Source organism: Camelus ferus, chromosome 7, assembly GCF_009834535.1.
Source record: "Camelus ferus isolate YT-003-E chromosome 7, BCGSAC_Cfer_1.0, whole genome shotgun sequence".
Taxonomy (NCBI): domain Eukaryota; kingdom Metazoa; phylum Chordata; class Mammalia; order Artiodactyla; family Camelidae; genus Camelus; species Camelus ferus.
This window is the reverse complement of record NC_045702.1, coordinates 43332187-43355759: the sequence shown is the minus strand read 5'-3', so window position 1 is coordinate 43355759 and position 23573 is coordinate 43332187. Positions and strand designations below refer to the sequence as shown.

General features: G+C 39.1%; 1 long non-coding RNA gene across 1 annotated transcript; it reads right to left on the bottom strand.

Annotated features, from left to right (window-relative positions):
- Positions 1-7354: 7354 nt before the first annotated feature.
- Positions 7355-22503, bottom strand: LOC116665104. Its single transcript, XR_004321678.1, has 3 exons — positions 22490-22503; positions 12563-12568; positions 7355-7493 (listed from the first exon to the last, which is right to left on the bottom strand). It is a non-coding gene; the product is annotated as an uncharacterized LOC116665104 (long non-coding RNA).
- Between the last annotated feature and the right edge of the window lie 1070 nt (positions 22504-23573).

Below are 23573 nucleotides of genomic sequence, written 5' to 3'. Positions count from 1 at the left end.
GCTATTTGATATTTTTAACATACTAGGCAGAGTTTTATATGTGAGTATGAGTATACACACGTACCATTTATTACACTTTTAAAAAGTTAACTGATATTTTAAATTATAAGAGGAATATATGTTCATGGAAAAAAATTAAAACTATACAAAAGACAGAAGTATACAAGGGAAAAAAACAAGAGTCGGCCTCTCTACCTCTTTCCATCCTTAGTTCTACTACCGAGAGGTAAACGTTAAAATTTCCTGCGAGCAGTGTTCACTGTCATGTATACATACGTCCTTTAAAAACTCTATAAATGTGCTTATGATACTGTTCAGCAATTTGCTTTCTTTAGCAGACAATATATTAAACTTCATCTTTGTAGATCTGTACATATAAATCACTTTCATTCTTTTTGGTGCTGTATTACATACCATTTTAAAATACCCTTATATTTATTAACCAATTGATGGACATTTTGGTAGTTTCTAGATTTTTTTTCTCTGTTGCAAACCTATGTTATTTACATCATTATCTATCCACACATGTGCAGGTATAATGCTGGATGGTTGAGTAACTTCCTAAAGATGGAATCTCTGGGTAAAAGGGCATGTACATTTTTAATGAACTAGTTTTATACATTTAAGAAAATATATGTTTAAGGTAAAAATCAATCAGTACAGAAAGTGAAAAGCATAAATTCCCTCCTCCAGCTCTGATTTCCTCCTCAACCATGGTTAAGAGTTTCTTAGTATCCTCCTAACTTTAAAATAATATGTATTTTATTTATGTGCATTAAAAAATACAAGTGGGCTGACCCAATATGGGGTATATTCACATTACATTTGCTAGGTACTATGAGAATGCTCTTCAAAAAGATGACATCTGTTAAATTCCTATCAACAGTGTGCGAGGGTACCTCCCCACTTCCACTATCCTTGACAGCAACCCTGGATATTATCACAGTTTTCATATTTACCAATCTGATAGGTAAAAATGGCATTCAAAAAATCATTTAAATTTGCATTTCTTCATTTATGAGTGAGGTGGAGCTACATTTGGTTGACTTCCACACTGGTTTCTGTTCTTTCTTGGCACTCATAATTACACACAAGTGTCTCTACTGTTTACTGAGCAAGATGTCTACTCTGTCCCTTAATAAGATGCTGTATTTCTTCCTGGTTTCCTCCAGCCCCCTAGAACAAGATCTTTAGATGAAACCTTTGTACATCCCCCTTTCTCTGTTTCCTTCCTCTCCCAGATGAGAGCTCTGAAATATTCTCTTCCCTCTCCATCCCTCTTCTGCTCTTATTTCCTAGGTTAGGCTGAGATATTTAGTAATTTTAGTTCTAGGTTACCATTTCTTCAGATGCGATACAGGAGCAATCTATTCCCTGAATCCTTCCTTTGTGTATGTGTGAATATCTTCCTTTCACCTCTGTAGGTGTTTCACTTCTATGGGTGTGGAAGACTGTAGCATTCTTAGGCTGCAGCTTCCTTCCAAACAACTGTCATGTTATTTAGGCTTCCTGTCTTGAGGATAAGAAGTCCAGTGTCAGTCTGTCTCCTCTGTAAGTTACTCATTCTGTTAAGTTTTTCTTTTTATAGTTGGAGTCCAGGGATTTTACAATGATCTTCCTACAGGTGTGTCTTCTATCACTGAACTTGCTGGTAACTTGGCCTGCCCTGTTAACCTGGGACTAAGTAACATTTCTTCTGTTTGCTTAATTATTATCTATCCCCCATCTCTTCTTTTTTCTCTCTTTAGAACTCTTAATATTCACATATTAGATACCCTCTAAGGCTCTTAGTCTTTTTTCTCATAATTTCTGCTCCTTGGTATTTTGGTTCTGTTCCTTGATATTTCTTCCTTTTGGCCTCTAATTTATACCTCCACAGTGACCAACCATCCTCTTCGTCAATTTGCCTATTATTTTTTTAAATGAAAAAAATCAGTTTTATCCCCAGAAAATAATTTTGTGCTGTAACTGAATCTCCTTGAGGTGCTCTTATTAATTGTTAGATGGAATTAAATAAGAGACTCTCTAGATAGACTCTTACTTTTACTGAGACCCAGAGGGGGTTCCTAGGTCTTCTGACCATTACAATGCAGATAAAATCTTGGCCACTTAACCTCTGATTCACTTTCTTCCCCTCTCTACTGGGCTGTTTACAAGAAATAATTTTGATGATATCCAAATAAATCCTATGCTGAAGAAGATCAGAAGGTAAGGCATTTACATGCTCACTTTGGCAGCACATATACAGAAAGTAAGGCATTTATATTTGTTGATATTTCTAAGAGCATGTAGGATAATATTTTAAAGTTCATGGGCATATAATGGAAATAGTCACATGGATTTGTGCTATGAGAATAACTCTGGAAGGGCTATCACCAGGAAGTTTCTGATTTCCTTTGGGTATTCTTTCCTAAATGTCACTAAGTTTCATTCTAGTATGATTCATAGCTGTGACTCAGAATTGTCTCTTCTGCCTCTAGTAATGACTTGAACCATATCACATGGCAGTTGAATGAAAAAGATGAAAGTTTACGGGGCAATTACTCTTAAAGTCTCCTCACTCAAAACTAGTTTGTGTGGCTTTTCTGCCAGCCTACTAATAACAATTGTGTATGAAAGTTATATAAGGCAGAGTAGATTTAGGGTGTGGTAAAGATTATTGAGTGATACGGAGGGACTGGTTATTCCAATGGAGATGATTATACATGCTTGTTTTGGGTCCTTTTCCAAATACACGTCTGTTTCCTGGATTATTATTAAACTATTATTTTTAGCATCCTATGTGCTTAAATTATTTTATTTTTGTTATTTGATACCGAGGTAGAGAGGAAAGATTTAAGATATTTCTCCTGCTGTTTAATAACTAGAAAACTGAAGCATAAAAATGGTATCGTAGAGTGTCTCTTGGAGCCAAGAAGGAAAGCAAACCACTTACTTTCAGGGCCATTCTTTCCTCTCTTCGAGTCTGAAGCTCTTTAGGCAAGAATTAGAACATGTATTCCTTATATAACCTCTAAACCCAAGTCACTACCGGTCCCCTCCTCCTCAAATTTACTGATATTTTCAACTCTTCCTTTTCTTTGCTATTTTTATGGTAACTAATGTTGGAGTATCCTTTCCTTCCCCTCCTGAAGCCCTTTTAACCTATATGATACATGCTCCTTTGACTTTTCTCTTAACTCTCTGATCACTCTTTTTCTCTCTTTCACTGCTTTCATTGTCTAAGACCTAGTTCTTGATGATGTGTTCATTCATTCATTCATTCATTCATCCGTTCAGCAAATATTTATTGTGCACTTGTTACGTGCCTGGCACAGCGCTAGAAAGTGGTCATAAAAGGGTGAACAAGAAGGTGGTATTCATCTTCATGGAGCTTACATTCTAGAGGGGGAGACAGATAATAAGAAAATGGGCAAAATAATAATCAGTTGTGATCAGTGGAATGAAGGATTGTGATACGTATAACTAAGGAAATAAACAAGGTTTGGTGAAAAAGAACAATGCAGTTTGAATCTGTGAAACCTGTTTTAAATAGTGTACCCTGAGAAGACTTCTCTGAGGAAGAGAGTCCTGCATGAGAAGGAGCTGCTGGGTGAGATATGGGAGTGGGAACCATCCCCAAACAGGGAACAGGTGCAGAGTCCCTAAGGAGGAACTAACAGAAGGTCATCCTGGCCATGAACTGGTGGAGAGGAGGAGAGGAGATCATGAGAAGTGTATTTGGAGGGGTAGGCAGGACCCAGATGTTGCCGGGCATTGTAGCCTAAGTAAGGAGTTTAGACTTAATCTAAGTAAACTGGAAATCTTTGAATAGTGTTAAGTAGGGGAATAATAAAATCAGAGTTAAAATTTTGAATTCTTTGGCTGATATGTAGAGAACAAGTCTGGAAGCAAGGAACTAGTTACGAAGCCATGCAAGGTCCTGTTGATTGACTACATATAAGTTATTCCTAGTCTTTTTTGCCCCACGCTGTCTGGAAGCCTACTCTTTACTTTCACAATCTTCCTTGCAGCTACAGGTGGCCAAGGAAACTGTGTTTCTTGATAAAAGGAACTGATGTGGAGGTTGGCTGGTACTTCCATCCCCCCATGGCAATATACCCTTGCTTTCTGCTTTTGATATAATGATACCTGGAGTTGTAGCAGCCACTTTGTGATCATGAAGGAAAGGCCGAGAAAGTTACAGGGACACAGACCTGGACCCATGGAAAAAACCCTGGAGCCACCTTAACCAGACTTTTTGATCTAAAGCCTTTATTATTTAAGCTGCTAGTAGTAACCTGAATTTCTATTTGCAACTGAAAGCATTTCTAACTAACCCAGAAGCTCTTGTGGGGTCTAGGTGAGAGCAGGTGGGTTGGACTAGGTGAGAGCTGGTGGCATAGTGCTGGGTACCCTCTTTATGCAGATTATTTCATGTTCAACTCTAATCCCTTTCTTCTCTCTTTCTGTCTCTCAGTTGGTATCTCCATTTGCTTGCAGTTTCTCTCCTCATGTCTGAACACTCCAAATGCTTTTAGTTTCCAACCTCCACTTGAGCCTTTCGCCATCCAATCCTTCCAAAATTGTTGCAACAATATCAAGGTCACCTTCGCGTACTCTTATTCAAGAGCTGACAGTGGATTCTCATAGTCCCTTTGAACAAACAGAAAGTGATTCAGCCTTGTATTCAAGGCATTCTGCCAGATGGACCCACTCTCCTTGTACAACCTCATGGACTTGTTACCCTTTAAACATACTCTGTGCTTCAACTCCTGGTTACAACTTTGTTCTCATTCATTTAAAGGGCATCCACATGCCTTCTATGTCAAACACTTGTTAAACGCCATACTTTCACATATGCTCAGTAATTTAGTCTTTACAACCAACTCGTGAGATAGGTTTTATTATCCTCATTTCACTGATGTGAAAACTAAGGGTTACAGGGGTTGCCTTGTACAAGGTCAAAATGCTGGTAAGAGGCAGAGCCAGGATTTCAACCAGGTTTTCTAATTCCAAGCCCAGTGTCCTTTCTTGGACGTTTATGCCACAGTCTTAATCATCTCAATCTGTAGTAAGTCTCTTCTGCTTTCTGTCAGTGCACATCTACCTCTACCCCCCAACCTCTTTCAAGAATTTTCTTGAGATTTGCCTCATCCAGAAGTCTTTGTCATGTTTCCTCAGTGCTTTTTATATAGTTGGAATTAGATCATTATAGATTTTTTCTTTAATTTGTTTTTTCACTTCATTTTGGGCGGGGTAAGGGAAGTAATTTGGTCTATTTATTTATTTACTCATTTACTTTTAGTAGATGTACTGGGATTTGAACCCAGGACCTCGTGCATTCTAAGCATGCACTCTACCACTGAACTATACCCTCCCCAACTAGATTGTGTTTTTTTGATGGTAATATTAACTGGAATTGGTTAATTGATCTCTAGTAATCCCGTTTCTCTATGGCCCATCTCTCCAATGAAATATCAAATTTCCCAAGGGCATGAGCAAGGAACATATCCTTCTTAATTTTTTGGTATTAGCCTTTAATACTTAGGAAAATGGAGTAGGTGATTAATTGATGCTTGTCTAATAAATGGGCAAGTTAAACAATGAGAATCTTGCATTAAATCTATGTCTCTATCTCCGGATAATTCTCCATATCCTTTGGTTTCATTCTCACTTACATTCACAAAATCTGAGTACTAATAAACACTGTTTTCTTATTTTTTTACCACAAAAATTTCAACATGTTCCCTATTATCATAAGCATCATATTTGATAAACTTTCTAATTAGCATTACATTGTAAATGCCTTTAAAATGCCCCATTACATATTTGTCCAATAGTCCTTGACAGTTCAGATATGTAATTGCTGTTATGGATTACCTGGTGACCATCATTAAATAATTAGAGAGACTTAAACATGTATAATGCTAATTAGGAAAGTTATCAACTATGGGCAGTTAAGATAATAGGAAACATGATGATTTTATTTTGGAACTGCAGTAAAGACATGACTACAGGAATATGGATGACTCTTTTGTGAATTTAGTGCCCTCAGAAGCAAGGAGCCATTTTACAGTGGAGAATTCAGCACAGCAGAAAGTGACTTTGTGAATTGTGCCCCTTTTTTGTCACTCTGTTAATAACTGACTGTGACTGCCAAAACATTTCTCCTGGACTGTAGCACGGGAGCACAGGGGGTCGAGCCCTCAGCAAAATATAGCCAGAGAGGGCTCCTTTCTGCCCCCTTGAAGTCCTCCCCCCAAATCAATATCACTCTGTTTCTAGCCTTGCTTTCACAGCCCTACAATCTATTAGGCTTCTATTCAACATGTTCTATTAAGTGGTGTGGTTTTTTCTCCCCTTACTGAAGAAATTGATGAGTGCCTTATTAAGAAATCATCCAAGATTGCTCCCAGTTCTCACAAAGGCTATTTGACCCTGACTGTTGTTTCAGGCAGTTCCTGGAATGTTGGAAAATTGTTACAGCATAAAAGCAAGGCAGCTTTTCTGAAGGAACACAACATGGTTTGGGAATGTTTCATTTTTTTTAAAGAAATAATACTTCACTATTTCTAAATAGTAAGAAGTAGATTTGGTGGGAGTGTTGAGAGAATAAAGTAGTTGTTTAAATGTCATTTCAGAAACATACATGAAACTGTGCAAAATTTTACGTGTATATGTGCATTTTTCTTAGAGGAAACACTAGAGCTTTCATGAGTCTCTGCACATGAGCCTTTTGGTAAACTGTGAGTTAGATGCATGTTACATGCCAGACACCAAGGAACAGTACCATGTAAGAGACTTAGAATGCTCTATACTTAATATAATTTTAAGAATCAGCTAAAATCCAGTGGTGCAGCAAAAGTCCCCATATCACAGAGCTCTCTTTCATAATTACATGGCAAGGAGTCATGGAGACTTCAGTCTTAGCTCATGGTCATCACTGTTCGTCAGGGGACTCTCGGCTGCCTGGAGACCTCTTCTAGAGTCTTGGAAAAATAGAGAAGAGGATGGGACTTTTACTTCTCAACCACAGAACATTCCAGAGCCACATTGCCACCTTATGACTCAGGCAGTCATGCATCATTCTACAAAGCAAACTTTTAGGTAGGTTTGAGGCAGACCTCTGAAATGGCTGGGGGGCAAGGTCATATCAGTAGTCCATATGGACCCCTATCTATCTCAAATTGCCCTTTTCCCTCCTCATCCAGTACTAATTGGGGACCCAGATTGCTTGTTCAGATACTTGAGTTTATCATTTGATTTTATTCGTCTTGCCCGTGATTGATCGCAGTGATTTTCTGACTTCTTCGTACTTGGAATTCAGAATGAGATAAACAAAGTAAGGGTGATAGATATGGTAGGTATTTTCTCTTTCAGATGAAGTAAAAAGATCTTCATATATTCTGCTCTTTCCCTTAATTGAGTGTCTGTTGAGGTGTGGCTGTGCAGGTTTACCCAACACTATTCAAATTGGCAGCTCTTTTCTGGATCATTCTTTTATCCTTTTACTTTGGCAGACATTTGTGGCATGCTGCTGTGTGCATGGTGCTGGACTGTGTGCCCTGAAAGAAGCAAGGAAGGCTGGTGCACTGCCCACGCCCTGGGGCTGCTGGAGAAGGAAAGCTTATCACAGGATGTTTAATAGTATAAGCATTGAATAGCAGTTCACGGCAGTGTTAAGGAAGCCTCACAGGCTGCCTGTGGTCCTGCCGTTCCCCTGCCTGAGGTGGGACTTGAACTGAGTCTTGAAGGATGGCAGAGGTGAGGCAAGGGGTACATCTCAAGTGGAGGAACTGGTATAAACAAAGGTTTGGGTTAAGGAGCACATGCATGCGTGTGCTCGTGTGTATGTGTGTGTGTATGTGTGCACCAGTGCATGTGTGTAAAGCAGAGGAAGGAGATAAAACTAGAAAGGTAGACTAGGAATAGATCATGGGAGATCTGGAATTTTCAGGGTACTTAAAACTTCATCCAGTAGATAATGGAAATTACTAGAGAAGTTTTTGATGAATTGAAGGGAGAAATCTGACATTTATAAAGCACCTAGGATGTGCCAGGCTCTGTGTTGGTCCTTTACTTACAGAAACAATTTGATTTCAGAATGACCTCTCCAGGAAGCATCCCCATTTTTCAGTTGGGAAAACCAATTTTAAAAAATATTTTATTGTGGACTTTAGGTGCCTCCTGATAAAAGTACAAAAATCATCTATGAAATATTCTTGGCAAAAATAGAATTTCTATGTGATCAAGTCTGTAGACACCAGTAATAGTTTACTGGACATACAGAGAACAGAGGGGTGTGTTAAATGATACATGAGGATGCAAACAACAGAATCCAGAATGTGAGAAACTACAGGATTAAAAAGGAGTTTATCTCGAGAAAATTTCAAAAGAAGAAAAAATAGTATAATGAATCCCTTAGGTATTTATCACTCAGCTTCAGCAATTATCAATTATGGCCAATCTTGTTTCATCGTTACTCCTCACTTTCCACTCGCCACTAATTATCTTGAAGAAAATCCCAGTTGTCATATTGCTTCATAAATATTTCAGGGTGTCTTTAAAAGGTAAGGACTCCAAAACCAAAACCAAAAACTGAAAAACATAACCACAATACTATTAATTAATAATTCCTTGATGCCACCAAATAGTCATCATTCACATTTTATTGACTGTCTCATAAATTAGAAACAAATAATTTCTTTTGTTTCAATCAGAAACCAAATAAGGTCTATATATTGAAATTGCTTGCTGTATCTTAAGTCTCTTTTAATTTAGAAGCTCCCCTTCCCTCTCCTTTTTTTCCCTCAAAAATTATTTGCTGAAGAAACGAGGTTTTGTTCTTAGAGGTTTCCACATTCTGAACTTTGCTGATACGTCCACTTGTTCCATGTAACATGTTCCTCTGTCCCTTGATTTCCTGTAAACTGGTACTTGGCTCAGATTCTGAGTTGTTTTTTGGCAAGGATACCAAGGATGCTTAGAGGTAGTGGTGTATATTTTCTAATACAAGCAACTCTACAGCCAGGAAATGGAGAACCCCTGGAGTTTCACTGAAGTTTCTCTGGTTCCAAAACTGTGCAGTGGCCATCGCTTCCTATCGCCTCTAAGATTAATCTGGCAGAGGAATGGGAAGGCTCGACGGCAGGAGGCTGGGAACAGTGAGGCTAATTCATCCCAACATTTAAGTGCTAGACACTCATTGGGCAGGAAGACAGCAGGCAGCTGTTGTAATGATCCAGGCATGCGGTGATGAAGAGCGTGATCGCAGACACTCTTGTCTCTCTGCGGAGGAAGGTGCAAGCCACAGGGTCTTGTAATGTCTTGGTTCCTGTGGTTATGTTCTAAGGGGGTCCCAGACACCTGGATATGCAGAAATGTTTAGGTTTTTCTGTGATTTTTGAATGCTCTGCTGAGCTCTTGGGGCTAGTGGAGGAATTAGAATTACTCAGATTGTTAATAGATAATTTTGATGACTTAAAAAACTATTTTTTAAACTATTTTTATGTCTTTGTTCTGCCCCTTTTTCCAAAAAGGATTTGAGATGGAAATTTTTCCTTTTAAAATTACGTACTCTTTTTTCAGAAAGCAGCATTATATGTTCATTAACACACACATACACAATCTCAGAGATATTTAACATAGAAGCCGCTGACTGGGCTCTGCTAGTGGTAGAAGGAGGGGATTACCCGGAGCTGACATTTAGTGCTAACTCATTCTGTCTGTGAATTTGTTTGTCATATATTCTATTTGTAATCAGAAAAAAATCCCAAACAATGCAGACATGATTAAAAATAATTATAGAATGACATCATATTAGACTGTCTTTACAACTTCCTTTTTCATTTAACAATACATCTTGGGAAGTAGAATAGTTATTATATAGGCATAGTAATGTAGTTATAATAATTATTATATAATTATTATTATAATAAAAAATATTTATAACAATATATTATACAATATACAGTTATACATTTATAATAATGCAACAATTTAATTATTACCTATTATTATATAAATTATATGTACACTATTATATAATCAAATTGTATATCAAATATACTATAAGCATAAATTAGAAAAAATCTAAAGATAAAAATCGAATATAGTTACTATATACAGGCATTGCTTAGTAATTGTAATCATGAAGGTAAAAGATTGAAATCATATTTATTAATTGATCAGTGGTAGGCTTATAAAATTTATTAGGACCAATAATTGGTGTGCTGCTGTCTTAATCCTGCTGTTCGTTGGTCCTGCCTCTAGCTGCTGCCTACATTTGACCCCAAAGGCACTGGTCCAGGAGCCGAGCAGCACATGGCCCTTCTCAGGACACTTATTTCTGACATGGGCAGTGGTTCTCTTTCCTTTTTTTTTCTTTATCTTTTGCTTCCATAGACTAGGAGACAGGATCTTTTCAAATACCTAAAAAAAAATTTCCACTACAGTGTGTCAAGGAGATCTATTAATCAAGTACCTGAAAGCACACGATTTGAAGTGAGCTCTGAGGTTCAAGCAAAAGGAAGAAGCAGGGTGCCTGCCCTGAAGTTCTGAAATATACATTTTTCTTAATAACCCCGGGCTGAAATTAAACTCTCTTAACTTTGACAGTAGTCTGGGTGACTTCGAAGTCCATGTGCCCTCTGAATCTCCAGGTTGTGGGATGGGTTTGAAGGTAATGCTGCAGCAAGAGACCGATCACTGGGTTTCTGCATTCATCTGCAGTTTCCCCAAATGCGGTGCACAGGTTACAATGCAATTAAACGCCCAAACTGCCAAGTTCAGTTTCTGAATCCAGTACATCTCCCTTGGCCTGACCTGCATATTAAAGACATCCACTAAATACACAATTTGGATGTGTAATCTGTTTACCTGTCATATGCACTGACCCCCAGTATATTTTATTTTTAAATATTTGTTTTAAAGACCAGATATCATAGATATGGAACTTATAATTATTTTTTAAATGTGCTAATAATTAGCAAAACAAAAGCCACTCTGGAAATTGAGCTCATACAAGCATATTTCTGCCAGGTTGGATTTCACATTACCACATTATCTGCAATAGTTTTCTCAAATGCAGTGCCATTTATAGATATCTGCCAAGCCTCATCAAAACAAACAAGCCCCCATAATAAGAGGTAGCATATAAAGTGAGGGTGGACAGGGCAAAAATCTTTCCCCCAGGGCTCTCTTTTATCAAACAACCCTTCCCGAAGAATAGAGGCCAGTGTTTTATGTTTCAAGTGTACCATATGGCATGATATGAGTGCACTTTAATGACTTATTAGCATATTCTTCCAACTAGGCCTTCCTAGTTAAGGCAGCTTGACAAAATCTGAATTTTAAAATATTTGATTAAACCTTCTGGAATAAACAAGCCTTGGTGATTTGTTTGCTTCTGCTAGGAGATGAAAGAGAATCCCGTTGATCCTTCGTGACAGTGCTGATGACAAACATCAGGTTGGACACCTCCTCTCTGGCCCTTATGAGTGGAAGATTTTTAGAATGTCTGCAGCGTTATTCAGACATTTTGGCTCTCCTTGACGTGAAGTTTCCCCGTTCTGCCTAGATCCTGTGCTTTAAAGAATGCTTACTCTGTTTTCTGTGACCTTGATCCCTGCTTTGTGGGGAATGAGATGCTCTGGCTGAGATCTAGTTGCCTGCCTGCCTCATTAAAAAGCCTTTTAGCATTTAGGGGAGGACTGGGCACCAGATCAGGGCTTGGGGCTTAGGGCTTCTTATTGTGATTTGGTTAGGAAGTGATGTGAACCTAGGGGCAGGTCATGTCTCTGTTGTGACTGCTTGAATGTTCTCTGAAAATGGGGTTTGTGAGAAGGAGCAGAATGGAGCTGTCCACACTGCCTGGACAGAGGAAGCTAGCCTCTTTGTATGCTAATGTGCGTGTTGGAGCATTTATTGGTACTTTTTGTGGGCCAGGATGCTCTTGGTGGTGGTTGTGTGGAATGTAAATGAAATGGCTAGAGGTGCTGCAGCTCTCTTGGAGTTGTGAGATGACAAGCAGTAGGAAAGAAGCCAACACACTAAATATATGAAACAAATAAACTGACTAGGAAACCGAAGCCAGAGTGGGTGAGTGACTTGCTCAAGATCAACCAAACAAGTCCTCTGGCTTCAAGTAATGGGTTCATTCTTTATATTGTGTTAATAAGTCAAAAGGCAATATTTCTTACTGTTATTGCACTCTTACTAAATGCCAGACACTAAGCTAATCTTTTAACATGTATTCCTTTACTTAACCTTTATAAAAACCTGGTAAATTGTGCTACAGACCAAATTATGTCACCCCTCAAATTCGTATGTTGGAGATCTAACCCCCAGTGTGACTATATTTGGAATAGGCCTTTAGTGGGTAATTAAGGTTAAGTGAGGTAATAAGTGTGGGGCCCTAACCAGATAGGATTATTGTCTTTGCAAGAAGGGGCACCAAAGAGTTTACCTCTCTCTCTTTCTGTCTCTCTCTCTCAATATCTGCCATATGGAAACACAGAGAGAGGGCAGCCATGTACAAGCCAGGAGGAGAGTTCTCACAAGAAAATGAATTGTCTGGCACTTTCATCTTGGACTTCCCAAGCCTCCAAAATTTTGGGGAAATAAATTTCCGTTTCAGCTTCAAAGTCTGTGATATTTCATTACAGCAGCCTGAGCAGACTAAGGCAAATAGGTACTATTATTCCTCCCCTTTTGCACTTCCGGAAATCGAAACTTAGAAAGATTAGGTATCTCCAAGGCCAAATAGCTAGTTAATGGCACTTTTCCTTTCTTCAGGAGCTGGTGGCCCCTTGGCCAGTAAGTGATCAGTCCTGTTAATGAGTTTATACTAGATGATTCCAATTTCTAAAGGTAAAACAATAATACTTGAGAACAGGGGTTGACAACTCTTTCTGTAAAGAGCCAGGTAGTAAGTAGTTTAGGTTTTGTGGGCCGTATGGTCTCTGCTGGAGCTATTCAACACTGTCTGCAGTGTGAGAATAGCCACAGACTGTACATGAATGACTGGGCAAGGCCATGCTTTATCTGAAAGCTTTATTTACAAAATCAGGCGGTGGGCTAGATTTGCCAATGGTTTGCCAACCATTACTTTAGAACAATATTCAAAGGATCATGCTTTCTGAATTAGATGTGCTAGGTTTGAGTTCTAATATTTACTTAGGTAAATCCTATCATCTGGGCCCCATTTTCCAAGTTGGAATGGTAATATCTGCCCTGCCAGTCTACCAGGGTCGTTGTCAGGATCATGAAAGATACTTGATGTAAAAGGGCTATGAAGAAGAGCAAGTGCTTATGCAGATACAATTTGATACCAATATAGTTGAGAGTGCTCCTGGAAACTCCACCCCAGGCAAAACATCTTTGGTTTAAAGACTGGAGTCAACTGAGGCTGATTTGGGTGCCCTCCAGGAGAAGGTCCCTCTTCCTCTCACCAGAGGTCTTTGGGTGCCCATCAGGCCACAACCTCCAGTTAGATCTGGGGTACAGTTGGCCCTTGGGCAGATTCTAGGCTCCCTGGCATGGAGTACTCTCTTTGGCTTTGACCCTGCATCTCCAGTGACTGAGTTGTTTATTTGAGCTAGGGATGGGTAGGGAGGGGTGCTGCAGCGGGGTGTGATACTCTTGGTAAAACAGAAATGGGCCAGCCTGGATCTCTGCAGAGCACAAGTCTAAATATGAAAATGGATTCTGCCTCCTTGTCCATGCCTTGAGAAACCAGGCTGGGGGCCAAACCAGAAACCAGACAAAAATCTACCCCTTTCTTCCATTCTTATTGCTTTTGCTTTCTGAAATATTATTTCTTTCTTTAAGTGAGATTGTATATGCAATTCTGGCCTCCAAAATTTTTTTTTGGTCTCTGAGAATTTAGGATGCCAACATCTTTTTTTTTTTTTTAATACATATAATGCAACATATTTTGAATAAAATAAAGCATTCAATGAACTTTAATGACATGGTGAATACAAATAATATACAGTAAGATCCAAATATTATTAATCATAATTACTTAACAGACTTAATGGCAATATTTGCTGTCAGTAGCATTTTTGTCTTTTCTGTATCTTCTCTTTGGTATATACAGTTGATTCTTACTATTTGCACTAGTAATGTTCTGTAAAGTCATCATAAACCCTGAATTAGTGAACACTGAATCATTGCTCCTAGGGGAAATACAGTTAGGTTCCTGTGAGCCTGTGGTCACACCATTTTCATCAAGCCATCAATATACAACCTTGCTTATGTGTGTTTATGTTTAAAGATACCTTATTTAATATATATAGTTGATTCATGAAGAATGCCTACTTCTTTTAAAAATGAAGAAAGGGACAGAAGAAAACCCTTGAAGACGTTTTGGGAGTCCAGGCTTCTTTTAAAGGTTGAATTGTTTTAGAATGCGATTCAAAGGCCTTTGGATTTGGCCTACTCTTTTAGGCTTCCTCTCCAACTAATTCCTCATCTGCCCAGTGAACAGTCAGCCTGGATTTCTTATCCTGGTTGGATCACGTGGGTTAATGTACGTGCTTTTGCTCATAATTCCTCCCCCTGAAATGCCATCTCATTTTTACCTTGCCTCCTTGAATACATTCTCTTCCTGCCTGCCAACCCTGTGGGCAACTCTTATGTTGCCTTTGAGGAAGTCTCCAAACCAAAGCAGGCCTTCTTAGGGACCCCTCCCCACTCTGCCCCATTGAGCAGAACTATGCTCTCCCTCTACCATATCCCTTCAACACTGCAGGTAGATCTTCAGTTTAACCCTGTGGTTTTACCATTTTATTCATCTTTGTATTCCTCAGAGTTTCTTATACATATTCAGCACTTAATATCCACAGAATGCAGAATGAAAGCAGCCAGGGATAGAGAAAAGCAATGGCCTGGAAATAAAGAGACTCTGTTTCCCACTTCTCCATCGAGAGCTAAATGAGGCATATTAGAAAGGGCTTTGTTAACTGAATATGCCACGCACCTTCAAAGCCATTCTTTTTTTTAGGATCGGTTGTGTTTATGGCCTTCCTGCTGCTTGCCTTGAATTCCTACTTGTGTCTTCTAAAGAAAGATCTCAATCAACCAACTAGTGATTTGAGAACAAATCAGTGCCAGTTGTGCTCTGTTATCTCCAAATAGAACTGGATCTTCTCTGAGATTCAGAGGATTTTATTTCTGGCCATGTCCTCATGTATTTCTATTTCCATGTTCTAACCTAATACCAGGCTCAGTTAGCAAGTCAGAGTGAAGACAGCCTGGTCTCTGAAATCCGATCCTGACCAGCTACATCTCTAGCTACATCCCTAGACTGGAACCCTCCTCCTGATGGCTACCCTATTAGCGCCTCAGCCTGCTGCATGTCCTCACCTCCTCAGCTGTATTTTCTATGGTCACAAAGTCAAGGGACAGCAATGCCAGCAAATCTCTGAAGCTTTATGTGCCTAATTAACTCGCATAGCCACAGACAGGAGCCTGCACTATTTATGGCACCGAGAAGTGAGAAAATGTCCCCTACCCTGGGTATCAGGTAACTAACGCAGTTCTGCCAAAGTTTGGTTGTGAAACACGAAGCCTCTGAAACCCGTTGGTGTTAAGTGCACACCAAATATTCAATCCAGACATGTCGTGCTTGAGCTATTCTGGGGCTCATAAACCTTTCATCAGAATCAGAGGTGAAATATTTGGCCTTATTTGTAAGTCCCATATTTCTAAAGACCTTGGGGGCTCATTTAGTAATTCCCAGCAGAAAGGTCACAAGGTTGGTTTTCAGGGATCCTGGTTTAGTGGAACTGATGACTTCAAGCAAGAGATACTTTCATGATTTTCCAGGAATCAGCACCTCGCCCCTCCTGCATGTTGTCCACTCTGTCCCTTTCCCTCTCCCTAACCACCCCTCCCCCCAAGCCCCCTAAACACAGCACTGTTGTATAGGGCTGCTCAGAGCCCTTACATTTTCTGTCCAAAACACTGAAACCTTTATTTAATAGTAATATTAAAGAAGGCTACTCCTTTTTAAGGCAAACTATATTACAAAAGGCTTTAAAAGTTGCAGTTTCATTGGCAGAGGAAAGGTTACTTAATTTCATAGAAGCCTGAAACCTAAGTGTGAGGGGGTCCTTGGAGATCATCTAGTCCACCCTTAGTTCTCCAGGTGAGTGGACTGAGATTCACAGAGGAGAGGTGACCAGCCCAAGAGCTCATGGCTGGGTTGTGGCAGATCTGTGCTCTATTACATACCAGCTCTTGGGCCCCAGGCAAGTTACCTAACCGCTTAGGGTCTCAGTTTCCTCATAGAGGTTCTGAGGATTGAGTGAGAGAATTTACCCAAAGCAATTAGCGCAGGCCCTGGCACAGAGTAAACGTTAGCTGTCAGTGTTACCGTTACTGCTATTATTTCCCAGATCATGTATTTCTAAGTTTCAATTTCACCTAGTTCTGTCTTTATGTGACCAGCAGGACACCCAAATCTGGGCCTCAGAAACTGCCTGTTAATGGGATGCTGTGAAGTTGTTTTAGAGAATGTAATTATCCTCCTTTCTGGAATATTCAAAGCCTCCAGAAGTTCAGAAATCTCACGAACAAAATATCACAACAGGCCACTCCTAGATTCCTATTATTACATAAGCTAAGAGCTGAATTTTTTAAAGAAATGTGAAAATGTTTCCTCAAAAACAAGCTGCATACTTAAAGTCACTGAAAAGCCATTTTGATGCTCCATTTCTCCAGGAGGAGTTTATTTCTCACTTGATGATTGTGAGAGATGTTTGAACAACCTGGGCCCGTTATCTGTAAGTATTATCTTCTCATTTGCTGAATTTGCTGCCTGGAATGTCCTCAAACAGCCCCCCTTGAAGATGGTGGCACTAAATTAGATCTCTGGGGGAGTCTGAGCTTCCTCTTGGGGAAGATTACCCGCCAACACACCTGCCCTCTGGAGTCCTGTCTTAGAAAGTGTGCTGTGGCCCTCTCCTCCAGCAAAGCGGTGGACAGGAAGGCACTGGTGGTTTAGCCCATAGCTGACTAACAATAGCCAACATTTCTTGACCACATATTATGTGGCAGTCTTTGCTTTAAGGTCTTTACATTTTCTCCTCAAATCTACATAGCAATCCTATGAATTAGATACTTTTACCAGTTGCATTTTGCAGATGGAGAAATTGAGGCACCAGGAGTTAAATAACTTTCCAAAAGTGACATAGTACCTTCCCAAGTGTCCAAGCCAGGATCTGACTCCCAGAGCACGTGCCTTCTGTGCACTGTCCCATTCATAGTCTCATCTGCTGCCGGGCAAATCAACTGGGTGTTCATCCAAAACAAGGTTCAAATGTGTTAACGTTCCTTCCTGCCAAACCTCACAGATCCTGGTTGAGACTGGATTGTAGACAACTTTAGAGACACAGTTAACCCTCAACTCCTACCTCCCTACAATCTATTTCCTCACTGCCCCCCTCACCTTAGGTAGCTACTGTCATGGGAAGGCTGGGATATATTTTTCTCCAGTGTTTCTGTGCTTTAACAACAAATATATGTACCTATACGTAACACATAAAATTATTTTGGGTCTTTGTTTTATGATACCTAAGTGGTATTATTCTCAATATGTTGTTTTACAACTTTAAAAAAATTAACGTTACATTTCTGAATTTTATTCACATTGATATATGTAAATCTAGTTCATTCATTTAACTGCTACACAGTATTTCAATATATAATTATACTATGGGTTATTTTTTCATTTCTCTTAATGGTAAACAATACTGCTATGACTGTTTGTTCACATCTCCTTGGATACATAGGTGAGAATTCCTTTATAAGTTCTGGACTTACTAACCCTACTTAATATTGCCTAATTGCTCTTCAAAATGAGTGTGCCAGTTTTTACTTCCAGGAGAAAAGAATAAGAACTTGTATTTCCTCCAATCCTTGCCAATAGTTGGTAGTCTCAGACTTTAAAACTTTGTGTTCGACTGTTATATATAGAGCTTTTCTCTTCATCCGATTTACAGCCATTTTTTTAGTTTATAATTTAAAAAATTATTTTTATAAAAATAGTACTGTATGTGTATATGATACAAACATTCAGAGCAGAAAAGCATATACAATGAAAAATAAGTCCACTCCCATTTCTAACTCCATCTCTCAGTTTTCCTTCCAGAGGGGAAGGAAACTATTTCTTGTGTATCCTTCCAGAGTAGTCCACACATTTACAAACACAGATGCATGGTGTTTGTATGTGTGTACACACATACATACGTATATATGCAAATATTGTAAACATACACATAATTGTCCTGTCTGTGCTCTCTGTACATTGGTTTTTCTGCTTAACAGAAGATCTTGGAGATTGTTTCAATTCAGTATTATTAACATTAGCTTCATTTTAAAAATAGCAGATTAAAAAAATCTATTTTCCATGTATTTATGTCTTTGTATGAAAACAGAACACTTCCGTTATCCAGCCTTATGCCTAACCTAGACACTTATTTTTAATACTCCTACTTTGAAATACTCCACAGTAAGATGCTTCTGACCTACGTTTCTAGCCAGGCCCTTCTAGCCAAAGCCAGACAGTTATCCAGATAATTTAGAGAGAAAGTTCTTACCCAGGTAATTGTTATAAAAACAAATATTGGTAATGCCAATGAGAGAGGAAATATCTGAGAAATTTATTGTTTTCTTGGCACGCAAAGAATGCCAAAGAATTATTTTGATGTTAATATTTGCTGTTATTGAGTTCTTAAAATCGCCAGATCTCACATTTTACATAAATTATATCCTCTCAGCATTTCTATGAGATTAATATTATCATCACCCCTATTTTATAGCTATTGAAATTGGGGCTTATGGCATTTCAATAACTGGTCTATGGTCTCAAAGCTAGTAAAAATGAGTAGAGATAGGATTCAAACCCAGGTTTACGTGACACCAAAGCCTGTTTTCTAACAACCACCATAATGCCTCCACATACACGAATATGATTTAGTGTATTTAATGATTACAAGAGGATATATTTTCGTGTCCATTAAATATTTTAATACCACTCTAGCTTCCAATTTTGTTATTCACTGCTCCCCTAAACCTGACTGATGTTCTAGTTAAATTGAACCAGTCGTTCTTACCTAAATATGCTTTCCTGTAGGATTATATGCTTTGGCTCTAGGAATGCTGAGAGAAGTCGTTATGACAGCCTGTTCTGTTTTGCAACAGTTCAGTTCAACAAACCTATAAAGAGTAACTACTAGGTAGCAACTAAAGAGAGAACAGTAACAAGGAGACTGGAAGTGATAGGAAATTCCAGGACGTGGCTGTGTGTCTAGTCTCTGTTCCTTGGCTGAGTCTGTGTGTTGGCTGGAAGGGCTCCCCTCTTCACTGTACCCTCTGCAGGACACCCCAGCATCTCTTTCTCTCTGAAAGAGGAAGAAAACCACTTACTTCTCCATTGTTTTTATTTGCTTCCATCTTCCCCATTTCTCTTCAACCTCCTTAACCCAAGGTAGTATTCTCATTTTGAATTTTTCTCCATCCTCATCTAAGAACAGACTAGAGCCCTAAGAAGTTGTCGCTTCTGCACTCTTTGTGAAGCTTCGTGCACTCTTTGTGTGTTTTGCAGTGGGGCTGGTGATGGGGAAGTGGGGAGATGAAGGAAAGAGCTAATGCAGCTCTTTAGGATAATATAAAGCATGAACACTGTTGTCAAGAGGTAACCTTGTGAGTATGAGACTATTGGGGGAAAAAGTGCTCTTTATTCTTAAGGATTTGGCAGGCACTGTGACTGAGAGTTAATCTGTGCTGTGAGGAGCTGTGTGAGCATGTGATTCAGCTGGAACTTGCTGAAATATATATATTTAACACCTTTATTTTGGTACGATTCCTGCACAGTAAACTACACATATTTCAGTTGTACAATTTGATGAATTTTCATAGATGTATACACCAATGAAACCACCACCACAATCAAGATAGCTAACATTTCCATCACTCCCCAAGGAGTGCAAATTTCGATTTCCCAATTTATCTCTTCCCACCACCTTTACCCCCTGGGAATCATAGTTTGTTCTCTATGTCTATGAGTATGTTTCTGTTTTGTAGATAAATTCCTTTGCATCCCTTTTTTTTTTTTTTTTAGATTCCAGATGTAAGTGATATCATATGGTATTTTTCTTTCTCCTGGCTTACTTCACTTAGAATGACAATCTCCAAGTCCATCCATGTTGCTGCAAATGGCATTATTTCATTATTTTTTATGGCTGAGTAGTATTCTATTATATGTATGTGTGTGTGTGTGTGTGTGTGTGTGTGTGTGTGTATACACACACCACATCTTCTTTATCTATTTATCTGTTGATGGACATCTGGGTTGCTTCCATGTTGTAAATAGTGCTGCTCTGAACATTGGGGTGCATGAATCTTTTTGAACTATATTTTCCTCCAGATGTATGTCCAGGAATAGGATTGCTGGATCATATGGTAAGTTTATTTATAGTTTATTAAGGAACCTCCATGCTGTCCTCCATAGTGGCTGCACCAATTTACATTCCCACCAACAGTGTAGGAGGTTTCCTTTTTCTCCACACCCTCCCCTGGGCTGGATAATTCTTGATTGTTGGGCACTCTCCTCTTCTTTATAAGATATTTGGCACCATCCCTAGGCTATACCCACTGGATGCCAGTAGCATCCCCCACTGCCAAGTCACAACAATCAAACATGTCTCCAGCCATTGCTAAATGGCCCTAGAGAGGGGGCAAAATTGCTCTCAGTTGAGAACCACTGCTGTAGCTATTCCCTCTGCCTGGCACACTCTTCTCCCAAAGGGCCATATTCCTATCCCCTCACCCCTCTCAAATCTCAGTGCAGATGGTATCCCTTTGAGGCTACTCTGACCACCTTATTTAATAATGCAAACTGTCCGTCTCCTAACTGCCTTGTATCCCTTACCCTCCTCTGCTTTTTAATTTTCATGACTGTCTAATGTACTTATTTTTATGTGTTTATATTTGTTCTCTCTCATTAGAATGTAAGCTTCTTGAGGAAGCAGTTTTGTTCCCTGTTACTTCCAAGCACCTAAAGCAATTCCTTATATATGATTTTAAAAATGCATATACAAAGATCTACAGTGGAAAGTCTTGCTCTCACTTCTGTCCTCTGTGCTCCTAGTCCTCTACCCACAAACCAAGTAACTATTTTTTTTCTAGTTACTAGGATATCCTTCTTGAGTTTCTTTATGCAAAATCAAGCAAGTAGGGATATATATTTCTTACCTAGGCTTTTATTTTGTTTTATTTTTACCAAAAGTAGGCATGCATATGACCCTGTTCAGCACCTTCTCTTTTTCATTTAACCATATAATATTTTTTTTGGAGGTACGATGACTCACTTACTTACTTACTTACTTACTTACTTACTTACTTACTTTATTTATTTATTTATTTATTTATTTATTTATTTATTTATTTATTTATTTATTTATTTCAGGGTACATGTGGGTTTATTTATTTTTATTTTTTCTAAACATTTTTTATTGAGTTATAGTCATTTTACAATGTTGTGTCAAATTCCAGTGTACAGCACAATTTTTCAGTTATACATGAACATACATGTATTTAACCATATAGTATTTTGAATTAGTATTTTTGAAAATAGTATTTTTGTCTAAGAAGATTTTTCTTTCCTGTTTGAACTTTTCCTCTTGGTGCTTAAAATTTGGAGCTCCACAGTCCAGTAAATACTGGCCTGTCTTCCCCATCTTTTAACATGGAAAAATTTGATTTGCCCTTTTAACTTGAATTCAGATTTCAACCAGACCCCAGCCAGGTCTCAACCAGTCAGAGGTCTGTCTGCCTTATTCCCTGCATGAGAGCTACTCATTGACTCAAGTCCATATGTCATTTGATTATTTTGGATTACGTGACAAGCTTTTTTTAAGTATAAATTAAATTGGTTCCCTCTAGGACAGTGCCAAGCATTGGTCCTTCTTGGAACTCAGCCAGCCTGTGAGTGGGGATGCAGACAGTGTTGATCTGGACCTTTGGGCAAGAATCCCCCAGGGCGTCCTAGGCAGCGTTCCCAGCAGTGGCTGCAGGAGGGGACCTGGGCATGAGGAGTACCTTGTGCAGCTTCTACTGAACTGGAGGTGACCTAGACATTCATTTGGAACTGGCTCTGCTAGATTTCAATGCAGAGGGAGAATGGCTCCCTTTGCCCCATTTATACATATGATGGGCCTCTAGCAACCCTGAAAGGCAGAAACTGGGAGGCCCAGAGAGACTCCTAAATTGCCTTGGTCTAAATGTTCAAAAGGCCCAGGAAGAAAAATCTGGCCTGGTGCCAATGGTGTGACTCTGTGATGGGCACTTCATCCCGTGGAAGCAAATGAATAGTGTGTGTTTTGAAATTAAGCACTTAGCGATTATTACATTCGAGATCTTAAAACATTTAGCTCTCAACTTATCAGGCCTTGATGTATGACATTTTATGTTAGCCAAAACGGCTGTATTTTTTAAAGACCTGAAAGATAAAATACATACCAACTTTTGAAACTGTAAACAAAGAATTAGAATGACAGATCACTACTGGTTAAAAGAAACTATTATCTTGGATGTACATACAAAAGATTCTCTTCTCATTTAGGAGGGACAGGCTCAGGTCACGATAATGAAACAGTGGTTTTTCTCTCCTTAGTCTAGGAAGGTTAGCAAAAAGTTGCAGCAGCAAAAAGAACAGCTGGATCATGCATCTTTCAAATGGGAAAAACTTGTGCCCTTAATCATGGATGAACCCGCGAGGAAATACTTTAGCAAAGACTGAACTCATCCATCCTTTCACAGAATATGCAATCTAATCAGCACTCCGAGAGAAGCAGAGGGGAAGGATTAGAAATAATAGTCTGTGTTTATTTTTGTCTGGGATCTATGGAAATGTAAGTTTATGACTTGACTTGGGCTCTCATAGTTAAAATAGATGGTGCATATAATAGCACTTGCTGCCAGGCCTGGGCTGGGTCTCACTGGGTTTCACAAGCTAAGCGGTGGACCATGGGCCCTCTAGAGCTGCAGACAATTGCCTTTCTTGTCTACAGATAGGAACACCTTGCACTAAGCCTCCAGAGTAGTTCCTGACTGCACAGTGGCCAGCTATAGCCAATGCCCTGCCATCTCCTACCCTCCACCTTCACTGTCACTGACTCCCACAACAAAGTCAGAGTCAGGTCTCTGATAACCACATTTAGTTATGGTTTGCTGGCAAGGGAGATATCCAATAGTTTAGGTCTTCTTTCACTATTTTATTTTTAATATACATTCTAATATAGTTTATTTCAAGCTTGAAAACAGTATTCTACTCCTTTTTTGCAATTTGATCTCAGCTTCTTCTTCTTCTTCTTCCTCCTCTTCCTCTTCTACTTCTTCCTCCTTTTCCTCCTCCTCCTTTCCTTCTCCTTCTTCCTCTTCCCCTTCTTCCTGTTCCCCTCCTTCTTCTCCTCCTCCTTCTCCTCCTCCGTCTTTTCTTTTCTTTCTTTCTTTTTCTTTTTCTTTTTTTTTTTTTTTGATCTTTTTGTGGGGAGAGGTAATTAGGATTATTTATTTATTTTTGA